Source organism: Archocentrus centrarchus, chromosome 17, assembly GCF_007364275.1.
Source record: "Archocentrus centrarchus isolate MPI-CPG fArcCen1 chromosome 17, fArcCen1, whole genome shotgun sequence".
NCBI classification, from domain to species: domain Eukaryota; kingdom Metazoa; phylum Chordata; class Actinopteri; order Cichliformes; family Cichlidae; genus Archocentrus; species Archocentrus centrarchus.
In genome coordinates this window covers 6,438,056-6,450,991 of record NC_044362.1, presented here as the reverse complement: position 1 = coordinate 6,450,991, position 12,936 = coordinate 6,438,056, and positions in this window count along the sequence as shown.

Here is a 12,936-nt window from a genome sequence, read left to right as displayed (position 1 = left end):
TTTCTGTGTTAAAGGCCAAATATATTTGTGCTGTAGGCGATGTTCAGGGCAAATATATCTTCTTTTGTGTGTCAGATAATGAACCTTCCTAACTTTGGTGATCCTCTGGCCTTTCCTGTAGGATCACCATGAAACTGAAGTTTCTGGCTTTCAGTGAAATGACGCACAGCCATAAAATTTGGTACAGACGTTTATACTCTGTTCAGCTCACTGATTTATGAATTCCCGCTAAACCAATGACATTCCCATCAGCCTCAGCTGTACCTTCAATTAGCAATAGTGAACACAAAAGATAGCTATCTGTTCAGCATCCGCATTTTAGTTGAAATATGAGATGCTGCCCTTGAAGCTCGTTTCCTGCGATTTTCTAGCCTCTCAAATCTTCCTCTCCCCTCTTTTTTCTGCCCTATTCTTTTCTTCCCTCTCGCTGCCCCCCTGACCACTTCTGTGCTCTCTTCTCCTTTTCACACCCATTCTTTTGCATCCTCTCCCCTCATGCCCTCTCTTTTCATCTCCTCGTCTCGCTCCACATCCACCCATTTTCTCCGTGGCTCCAAGCCAAGCAAACAATCAGTTAATTAACCAGCTCAGTCCCAGGATCATTGTAGCAGCTCTCAAAGGAGCACTGTAAAGGCCCTCACGTCTCTAAATTTACAGCTTCATTAAGTGGACTGGAGTAAGGTACAAATCTTTTGAATAAAATTGCCAGACTACACCCTCAGTGCATGTACATGTGTGTGAGTGTGCGTGTCTGATGGCCTTGACTCAAGAGCTGGTGACTCAATAGCTCCCTAATGAAAACAAAATCTCTGTTTTTTGCCTCTGAGGTGGCGATTGTTTTGGTGTAATAATGAGGCGTTCTCTCTTGCCAGCACAGATGCAATCAAGATCTCACACTCCTGCAAAATTAGGGTTGGAAGGCAACAAGCAAGGTGTCATTTGAGCATGTTTGTGTAGCTCGGCGCTGGCGCAATCACTCTGCAATATCACTTCCTTTGTCCTCACAGACAAACAGGCCTAATTGGCTATTTCCAAGGCTACTGTTTTTGATTGGCCATTCTGCCTTTTTCTGATTGGCTTCCATCACTGCAACCAGAAGTGGAGAGAAAATGGCTTGTCAACATCTTCATATTGTGCTGCTCTTTCTGTTTTTGTGATCTGCGCCATCAAGTACTCTTGGAGACAAGTCGCACTATGTACTTGCATGTCTGTGAAACTAACTGTCAGCATAGTGTTATGTTTCCACCAAGGCTGGCAACTTGCTGCTCAAGTATGCAAAAGCATCACAATATTTTTGTCTGTTGGTAATTTAATTTCAGGACTTCTGCTGATTAATAGAATAAAGGTTTCTTAAATTATAGGTGGCGCACTGGTGTTTGCACAGATTAGCAATATGTCCAACATGAAGTTGTTCCATGTTAGCTGGGACAGTCTCTAGCCTCAGTAAATTTGTATGATTACAATTCGTACTTTAATTGGTTAACTGCAAAGTTATTTTTATAATTGGAGGTTTGTTTTTGTTTTTTTTAAATAACTTATTTAAATTTAGCCAATTTTCTCTTCTCATGCACCTCCAGAATGCTTCCAATGCTTCTATTTTTGTATACTGCTTCCTGAAAATCCACTTACACTATGTGCCTGGATTTCACTGTGCTCGTGCAACCACTGCAGAGACCAAACAGTTTCATTTTTCATGCCCAGAGACAGTTTGTTAATCCTGACACATCTGAGGAAGAACACTGAGCTAAAACAACCTGACCTGTGGTCTGTGCCACTGTGTCCCACCACATGCATTTGTTTTTAGCCACATCAAATACAGTCATCACTCATCACCGACCCTACTGCATTTACCTCTCTGTGAGTTTGTCCACTTCCCCAAAATGAAAATCAAGTTGAAGGATTACTGAGTAACATACTGGAGGAGATCCAGAAATCCAGATTTCCAGGAAGCAATCCTCCTTATGACTTTTCACTGCTATTACAATATGCTATTTGTTCTGCTGGCATTAAACATCAGTGTTAGTAGAACACCACACCTTCCTGCCACGCTGCAGATCTCTGACCTCTCCTAAACCTCAGCTGGGTGACCTCCTGCCCAAGCCTCATCATGCAGACATCCTCCCCCAAACCTGGGTCAGCCAAATCTGCATCCAGACTGCCCCATGGACAGTTGAGGCAAAGGCCTCAAATACAGCCTCTACTTCCACCACAAACTCAGCCTCAGCTTCAACCACACTCACAGCTTCAAGACTCACCATCACCAAATCAGCTAGCAAAAATAGCAAACCCAACTCAACAATCTACTGAAGTCACCAAAGTGACCTCAGCGGGGACCACAGAGTATGTGCGCGTGTGCGTGTGTGTTATAAATGTACATGTTTTACTGTACAAAACATGTACCACTGCTCTCAGACTAAGCATCAGGGTGGTAGAGTTTTAGTTTATCTGTATTGATTTTACTGGGCCTGCAGTAATTATCTGCTTATATTTCTGGGAAAAGGACAAATACAAAGTGGAATGTGAATTGGGTCATGTCATTATTTATGTCTTGCATCCCTCTTTACCACCATAATTGACTGAAGAGGCAGGAAGTCTCCCAGTGACTCTTCCTGAGATGGAAAAAAAAAAAAAAAAAGTGTAATTTACTGTACTCCTTGTTCTTGCCGGCTTTGTGTGCACTCCTATTATGGTTGTTTTAGACTATAGAAACCTGCTGCTGCTGTGTGGTGGAATATCAAAGCCTGTGGATCACTGCAGGTCACTAATTTACTCCTTTTTACACTGTTCACTGTATGTATGCTCTGTGACCTCAACACTGCAGTACTTTGACCTTTTTTCTGTGCATGGTGTAACAATGACTGGAAATGAGTGGAGCGTTGCATTCAGTGATGTTCACCTCAGGGCCTGAAGAGCCACTATTAATATAAAGCAGGACTACAAAAAAGGTATCCTGGTGTTACTATTAACACTATTACTATTAGTTACCCCTACTTGTCACTATTAATGACAAGTAGGGGAAACTCCAGAGGACATCTTAGCAATAACTTCACTTTCTGATAGGCTTTGAGTCATGTGATGCCATCCTACGTTACTGGATTCAGTCATAGGCAGTATAAAAGATGGATGTAGCCACCATGATGTCAAACACTGATTTTGGATTCCATATTTTGAAGCATGAGCATTGTTTTGGCCACCGCCATGTTGATTATTCTAAGCCCGAATTTGCCCTATATGGCAAACTACATTCAGGAACTATGGGTGCAATGCAAAGACACACATATTGCCTAAGTGGTGCTAATTGGTAACATACTCATGACAATTATACTAGAATTTCACTCCCTGAAATTGATGAGGTCTCTACCACACAGAAGACGATATTAGCCAAATGATCTATTAAAAATGCTTTGAAACGCACCAACAGCACAGACAGTGGACGATGCCCAGCAGATGCCAGTCGGGATGCCTGTCAATCAAATGTGACCATGCCCCATATATCAAACCTTGTATTTTTAAAAGTGCTGTACTTAAAAAATGTAGTAAAACATCAGTTTTTGTTCAACGTATGCGTATGAGGCCAGATGTAAATCAAACAAACAAACAAACCAAAAATAAATAAATACGTTTCTCGAAGAGAGTGAAATTATAGCCGTGTTCACAGGCCTGATTTTTAGCCAAGGGTAGAAACAGACACTCCCTAATTTCATTGTTTGCACATACATTTTGAACCTGCTGTTACCCCGTGACAGCTGGGATAGGCTCCAGCCCGATCCAACCCTGAACTGAAAAAGCAGAAGAAAATCGATGGCTGGTTGGATGGAATTTGAAGCTTCTATAAAAGTGTTGAAGAAAAGAGTCAGAGAGACTACGTGGTTGTTACATAACAAAGGAACCTGGCACAGAAAAGAAAGAAGTAGTTGGACTACAGGCAAAAAGCAAAGAAATACATCAAGAACACGGGGAACTGGGACTTCGTGAGGTCCTCCCTTTCCTGCCCTTTTGTTTCTCCTGCTCGGTTCATGAGTTACACCTGTCTTTAACTGTCTTGCCCGTGAATATAAGCTGTGTGTTTTCCCTCTGTCAGATCATCTTTGTCATGTTATTGGTGTTCCAGCATTGTTCTTCCTTCTTCTAGATTTCCATCATGCCCGGTGGTGTTGTCTCCTGAATGTTGCCTCCGTTTCCTCCTGCTGCTGCACACAAATGTTTTTTTTTTCATTCTTCACACAAAACTGCAAAACCTTATTACAGGTTCAACTTTAACAGCTGACAATAAAAACCATGTGATGTAATGATGGCTGTTAAGCCCTGGTTTTGTTATTCTCCAGCTGACTTGCAGTAGATGTTGTCACAGTACTTTCAGCTTGAGCAACTTTGAAATTCTGGTTGCCTCAGAGGATTTGGGCTTGTCTTTCACACCATTTTCCACCTGTATGTGCGGCGTGAGTGTTAAATATGGCACCACTGACTCCAGAGAAACAACATTTCATCCCTGCTGTGTTTATGTATAAAGATGGCTTCACATTAAAGTTCACTTGAATCCCTTGAGACACAGATAAACAGACTGAAGCATCCACTGTATTGGCACAAGTATCAAGCAGTTTTTCTTTCTGGAAATTGTGATTGAAGAGCGGCTATATAACACACACTCATCCACATGCACACTATGTTCTAAGAGTAGGTAGAGCATACAGTTAAAAACATACAGAAAAAAATCAATATTGGATGGCCTGGCTTCATAACTTCCTTTGTAGTCATATAACTAGTAAACTTGAAGTGAGGTGGTCACAAACATGTTTTTTCCAATCTCTTTTTTTCCTCTTGATTTTTTACTTGATTTTCTGTTTGCTGCCACTGAAGTACTTCTGTCTTCCCTCTGTTGCACTTTCAGTTGCAGCTGCTGAAATCACAGTGTTTTATAGAACTGAATAACAAGATGCAGAGAAAACAGAAGTAATCTAGTTGGCGTGAGTGAGAGATTGAGACGATAAGAAAAACCAGCAATAACCAGAGAAAGAAAGTACTCGGGGTAGGTTAATGACTGGATGGCAAACCGCAGTGCGATTTGCACCCTACGCTTTAATAACCTAAAATTACATGGAACAGCTATGGTAACCCTGGTAATCTACCTGAATTTCTCCTGCCTGTTGTTGGTCCTACCTGATGAAAAAGAAGCTCAGGTAGTTGTTTTTACAGATTACTTTAGTATTAACTGCAAGTGTTTCCAGAAGACTTTTGTTATAGCATGTGTCAAAAAGTCTGGCCATTTTTTCTGCTATACTTCATTGTGGTTTTGACCAGTTTTAGAAAATGAATGTCCTCTTCTTAAAGAATCTTCCAGCTTTCCAAAATTTGTGTAAGGAAAGTAAATCTGACAGCAAATGAGTGTAATCTTCAAGATCAATTTGTCAGCTCTATGTTCATACAAATGAAATATGAAAACACTGTTTGTAATGCATACTAAAAGGTGTTCTGTCTTCACAAGCACTGCAGATGCACAAGATGGTCAGACTGTATGAACTGATAACAATTTAATTTTTCAATTTTATTTATATAGCGCCAAATCACAACAGACTGTCGCCTCAAGGCGCTTTGTATTGTGGGTAAAGACCCTACAATAATACAGAGAAAACCCAACAGTCAAAACGACCCCCTATGAGCAAGCACTTGGCGACAGTGGAAAGGAAAAACTCCCTTTTAACAGGAAGAAACCTCCAGCAGAACCAGGCTCAGGGAGGGGCAGTCATCTGCCGCGACCGGTTGGGCTGAGGGAAGAGAACTGTGGAAGAGAGCCAGAGATTAATATCAATTAATGATTAAATGCAGAGTGGAGTATAAACAAAGTAAATAAGGTGAATGAGAAACAGTGCATTATGTGAACCCCCCCAGCAGACTAGGCCTATAGCAGCATAACTAAGGGATGGTTCAGGGTCACCTGATCCAGCCCTAACTATAAGCTTTATCATAAAGGAAAGTTTTAAGCCTAATCTTAAAAATAGAGAGGGTGTCTGTCTCCCGAATCCAAGCTGGAAGCTGGTTCCACAGAAGAGGGGCCTGAAAGCTGAAAGCTCTGCCTCCCATTCTACTCTTAAGTATCCTAGGAACCACAAGTAAGCCAGCAGTCTGAGAGCGAAGTGCTCTGTTGGGGTGATATGGTACTATGAGGTCTTTGAGATAAGATGGTGCCTGATTATTCAAGACCTTGTATGTGAGGAGAAGAATTTTAAATTCTATTCTAGATTTAACAGGGAGCCAATGAAGAGAAGCCAATATGGGAGAAATATGCTCTCTCTTTCTAGTCCCTGTCAGTACTCTAGCTGCAGCATTTTGGATCAGCTGAAGGCTTTTCAGAAAGCTTTTAGGACAGCCTGATAATAATGAATTACAATAATCCAGCCTAGAAGTAATAAATGCATGAATGAGCTTTTCAGCATCACTCTGAGAAAGGATGTTTCTAATTTTAGAAATATTGCGCAAATGCAAAAAAGCGGTCCTACATATTTGTTTAATATGTGCATTGAAGGACATATCCTGGTCAAAAATGACTCCAAGATTTCTCACAGTGTTACTGGAGGCCAAAGTAATGCCATCCAGAGTAAGTATCTGGTTAGACACCATGTTTCTAAGATTTGTGGGGCCGAGAACAAGAATTTCAGTTTTATCTGAATTTAGAAGCAGGAAATTAGAGGTCATCCAGGCCTTAATATCTTTAAGACATTCCTGCAGTTTAACTAATTGATGTGTGTCATCTGGCTTCATTGATAGGTAAAGCTGAGTATCATCTGCATAACAATGAAAATTGATGCAGTGCTTTCTAATAATACTGCCTAAGGGAAGCATGTATAATGTAAATAAAATTGGTCCTAGCACAGAACCCTGTGGAACTCCATAATTAACCTTACTGTCTGAAGAAGACTCCCCATTTACATGAACAAATTGGAGTCTATGAGATAAATATGATTCAAACCACTGCAGTGCAGTACCTTTAATACCTATAGCAAGCTCTAATCTCTGTAATAAAATGTTATGGTCAACAGTATCAAAAGCTGCACTGAGGTCCAACAGGACAAGAACAGAGATGAGTCCACTGCCAGAGGCTCTAAGAAGATCATTTGTAACCTTCACTAATGCTGTTTCTGTACTGTGATGAATTCTGAAACCTGACTGAAACTCTTCAAATAAACCGTTCCTCTGCAGATGATCAGTTAGCTGTTTTACAACTACTCTTTCAAGAATCTTTGAGAGAAAAGGAAGGTTGGAGATTGGCCTATAATTAGCTAAGACAGCTGGGTCAAGTGATGGCTTTTTAAGCAGAGGTTTAATTACAGCCACCTTGAAGGTCTGTGGTACATAGCCAACTAATAAAGACTGATTGATCATTTTTAAGATTGAAGCATCAATAATTGGAAAGACTTCTTTGAACAGTCTAGTAGGAATGGGATCTAACAAACATGTTGCTGGTTTGGAGGAAGTAACTATTGAAGTTAACTCTGAAAGATCAACTGGAGCAAAAGAGTCTAAACAAATACCAGCAGTGCTGAAAGCAGCCGAACATGAAGAATAATCTTTGAGATGGTTATGAATAATTTTTTCTCGAATGTCTAAAATTTTATTTGTAAAGAAATCCATGAAGTCACTACTAGTTAACGTGAAAGGAATACTCGGCTCTACAGAGCTCTGACTCTTTGTCAGCCTGGCTACAGTGCTGAAAACAAACCTGGGGTTGTTCTTATTTTCTTCAATTAATGATGAATAGTAAGATGTCCTAGCTTTACGGAGGGCTTTTTTATAGAGCAACAAACTCTTTTTCCAGGCTAAATGAGCATCTTCTAATTTAGTGAGACGCCATTCCCTCTCCAGCTTTCGGGTTATCTGCTTTAAGCTGTGCGTTTGTGAATTATACCACGGAGTCAGGCACTTCTGATTTGAAGCTTTCCTTTTCAGAGGAGCCACAGTATCCAAAGTTATACGCAGTGAGGATGTAAAACTATTGACGAGATAATCAACCTCACTGGGAGCAGAGTTTAGGTAGCTGCTCTGCACTGTGTTGGCACATGGCACTGAAGAGCATAACAATGAAGGAATTAGATCCTTAAACTTAGTTACAGCACTTTCGGAAAGACTTCTACTGTAATTAAACTTATTCCCCACTGCTGTGTAATCCATTAAAGTAAATGTAAATGTTACTAAGAAATGATCAGACAGGAGGGGGCTTTCAGGGAATACTGTTAAGTCTTCAGTTTCTATGCCATATGTTAGGACAAGATCCAGAGTATGATTAAAGTGGTGGGTGGGCTCCTTTACATTTTGAGAGAAGCCAATTGAATCTAACAATAGATTAAATGCAGTGTTGAGGCTGTCATTCTCAGCATCTACATGGATGTTGAAATCACCCACTATAATTATTTTATCTGAACTGAGCACTAAATCAGATAAAAAGTCTGAGAAATCAGACAGAAACTCTGAGTAAGGACCAGGTGGACGATAGATAATAACAAATAAAACATGTTTTTGATTTTCCCAATTAGGAAATAACAGCGGAGGTAGGTGTGAAACTCATGCAGATTGAACCATGAAGAGAGTATGGGGGCATCTCATGGGTGGAAAGGGTGGAGTCCTGAAAGTGGGAGTGTCTATAGGAGGGACTGGAGAGACAATTTCCAAAATTCAAATAAGATTAGGATGGTGCATCATGAGCCCTGATAACAGTGCTTGATGCTAGCTGATTACTTAACTAACAGCATTAGTTTTTTACAGGGCATCGGCATAACGTGATGCTGTGTGACGTTTGTGTGTTGAGGTTATGTCTGACAGAGATGTGATGAAAAATTCAACAAGTCAGAAATGTATCCAAAATGCAGCCACTAATGCTTCAGTCACACTAGAGAACACAGTGGTTGGAGACCACGGCACAACCAAAATTATTGCGAATGTGTGCAATCAACTTGTGATCTTGTTGCCTTTGAAATGGTTGGACAAAAGACACACTGTGGAATAGAGCCAGAGATTAAGCCTAATCTTAAAAATAGAGAGGGTGTCTGTCTCCCGAATCCAAGCTGGGAGCTGGTTCCACAGAAAGCTGAAGGCTCTGCCTCCCATTCTACTTTTAAGTATCCTAGGAACCACAAGTAAGCCAGCAGTCTGACAGCGAAGTGCTCTATTTGGGTGATATGGGACTATGAGGTAGTGATCACAATAGTCCAGTCTAGAAGTAATAAATGCATGAACTAGTTTTTCAGCATCACACTGAGACGGGATGTTTCTGATTTTAGAGATGTTGCTCAAATGAGGTCTAGCAGGACAAGCACAGAGATGAGTCCACTGTCAGAGACCATAAGAAGATCATTTGTAACCTTCACTAATGCTGTTTCTATAACTTCTAAGGTGGTATCAAGAGGCTATTAGCGTGTATTTATTTGCACATCCATGAGTTACGATATTGTCATGTGCAGTCATGTTCGTAATCATGTCACTGGTCTCTGCGTACCTATGAGGTCAAGATTGTGTTTATTATCTGCTACGTGCACCGTTATTTTCATCAGCCAGTCCCTACTTTAATAGTGAACCTGTTTGATCCTTTTTTTTTTTTTTAATTAGAAAAAGCTGCCACCAAAGTGACACCACCAAAGCGCTGAGAATAAGCAGTCCATAAGTTTAGGGGAGATTCACCATTTGGGTGATAGTGAATCAGCAGATTCATCAGCACTAATAACCCCTGTCAGAGCATTTTCACATGATTACAGTTTGAGAAGGTTGAATCCACCTTGGCCCGGGCCTTTCTGTGTGGAGTTTGCATGTTCTCCGCGTGGGTTTTCTCCGGGTACTCTGGTTTCCTCCCACAGTCCAAAGGCATGCGGTTACTGGGGTTAAGTTAATTGGTGACTCTAAATTGCCCATAGGTGTGAATGTGAGTGTGAATGGTTGTCTGTCTCTTGAATGGATGAAACTGTGATAAAACTTTGTCGGGGTGTAGAATGCCCTGGTCCCCAGGGTTTGAGGGTTTTTTTGGGGGATGTTTGAGGTTTCTCTAGTTCTGTATCTTTGTATTATGGTTCTGTATTGTTGACATTTAGCCTTCTGTTTTTGGTATTACATTTACATTCCTTGTGCTTATGAGTTTTCTGTTTTTCTGTCCCTCTAATTCCCTGCTTCATAGGTTTATTAATCCCCTTTGCTATTTCCATTCTGTCCCAGTCTCATCTCTGTGTTGTGGTCTCCTGTGTTAAGTCTCCATGTTTGTTTACCTTTCTATTGCTGTGTCAAATTTGTATGCCTTAGTCCTGGTCTCAGTGTTACTTATTTCCTGTCTTATTTTGAAAGTCTCTTGTCTCTCATGTTTTGTATTAGTTTTTTGTTAGAGTCTTCCTCTGTTCTTTGTCATGTCCTCCCTCTTAGCTGTGTGTCTCCCTGCTCTGAGTTTCCTGTTTTAATCTGCCTCCTGCCCTACCCTGAGTTTGGTTGCTTTTACCTGAGAGTAGCAGTAACAGCTGAGTCCTGCATCTGGATCTACATGCTGCCTGCCGCACAGCCGTTCCATGACATAGAGTGGGGTCATGTTAAGGATCAATTAAAATTTGCCTTACATCCACCAAGGTTTTCAAGTTCAACTCAGTGATTTATTGGTCGAAAATTGACAAAAAGCCTTATAAACTATGATCCTTACAAGTGTGGTGTGTACTGTCAACATATAGAAAGCACCGTATTAGGGTTTAAAATATCACATCACATTTGACCTCTGAACTATCCTTCAAGGTCAATAGATTGATCTGAAGGTCAAAGTGATAATAATGTTATACAGAGCTACAGTACGTTTCCTACTGCCATTGTTTGTATTGACAACATTTAGGAGATGATACGGTATATGGGGATTCTAAATCTCAGATTACAGTTTGCACCCAAATATCAGGTCACATTTAGCCTCTGATTTCACATTTACATTCCACATCCACCTTTCTCTCAAGTTGACCCTGAAATGTGCAACATTTTTAAAGAGAGTGTTTCCACGACTAAGAGAATACACTATCTAGTTAGTTAGAAATATACTGTAGTATTATATTCTGCATTAAGCTCAAGTTATTCATGGTAAATGGACGGGTTCTAATATAGCACTTTTTCTACTCTGCTCGAGCACTCAAAGCCTCATTCATCCATTCACACACATTCAGTTTTTTTCTACATCTATGCTTTCTATCTAACATTCATACACATTCACTCAAAGATGAATGAGAAATTCAGGGTTTAGTATCTTGCCCAAGCGTGCAGAATGGAGCAGCCAGGGATGGTCTGCCTCCTGAGCCACAGCCCCCGCAGCAAATTCATCCAGTTATTTACAAATCAGCACCTATTATCCTTTACATAATGTTTATATACAAAATGCAATACTGTTCCCTAATAAGTAAACACTGCTTTTTTGTTATAAAGTATTAATAATAGCTGCTTTAAGGTTCATTGCTTTTTGCTTATAAGTATTGCCTAACCCTGAGTTAGCCATGCTTGTGACAGATTATCCCAGGACAATAATATTGCATGTCAGCTTTGAAAGGCCCTTTTATTCTAGTAAAAACCTGAACACAGGACTGTTTTCAAATACACCCACTTAGGAGAACATATTTGAAAAGATCCATTTCAGCTGGTCTCGATGGAAGGTCGAGATAACGATTTTTTTTCTTAGGTTTTTCCATTTAGCTCATATTATAGCGAACATGGGTCCCCACCCGACCTGCTGCTACACTTTTTTAACTCGAAGAATTCCCTCACATCCTTGAGGTGATCTGACCTTTAGCTGTTGGCTTGCAATCAACACTGAGCCTTTGCTATTATAGCTCCTGGACTGTGAAACAGCCTCTCCTATGAATAGATGAGTCCTCACAATTGAAACTCAAACTGAAAAGTTCCGACTCAAAAGCTTTTAAAGATCCGTGAATGCCTTTTATGTCCCACTGTACCCACTGTATCTCGTTCTTTTCAAATCTGCTCGCGTGAACTTTTATTGGGAGGACTTTAGGCAACCTTTAAGTATGCTTTAGTAATAAAGTCATGTGGCTTCTGGTACCCCTGTGGTAGATGGATGACCCACGGAGAGGAACCTGTCTCTGACACAGCTGGGTAGGACCCGTCATGTGGCTACCCTGAACTTGTTCACACTCAGAGACCAGCATTTTTGGATGATGTTTCTATTCTGTTTCAAACTACCCGAGAACATTAACTCTTTTGTTTGCTATATCAAAGAACACATACTGTTGACTGGAACTATTCTGTGCATCTCTCCTCTCGGTTACAGATCTGTGGCAGACTTAATGCAGGACTGAAAGCCTAAAGATGAATGCCAAGCTGTACTGCGTGGATGGGTCAATGTGGAGCTTAGTGCATGAGCCAAAAACTCAATGTAAGGCTGAATAATGTAAAAGTGCATACAGGGCTGAAAAGCACACTTGCACCAGCAACCTGCTGTCGTCTTGACAGTATGCCTCTTTTATGCTAGAAACAACCCCCCACCCCTGCTGCCAATTCACTATTATTTACTGTGCTATGCTTAAATCGTAATAAAAAAAAAAAGCATTAGATTTTTTTTTTCATTATTATTTCTGAATAATAGGCAGTAGGGACAAAAGAGGGAGAAATGCAGAGCTCAAAAAATGTTAAACAAATGCACACAATTTAGGAAAATCCAGCCCTTTGTGCACATTAAAGATTCCCTTAAAATGTTAACTCTTAATTAGATTATGTAATAATGTGGCTACTTAAAGGTCCACGGTACACAAAGTACTATTGTCAGACATGCCTCTAACCATATAGGCTGACTCCTTGTGCCCTGTAGCCCAGGACAGGGCCTCTCTCCGGGGGACAGTAGTCAGCTTTGTTTCTATATAGTGCCTTACATTCCCAAGGCCTTCCCTGGTTCCCTTACATGCCTTCTCTGTGGGCAAGCAGGCCAGCCAG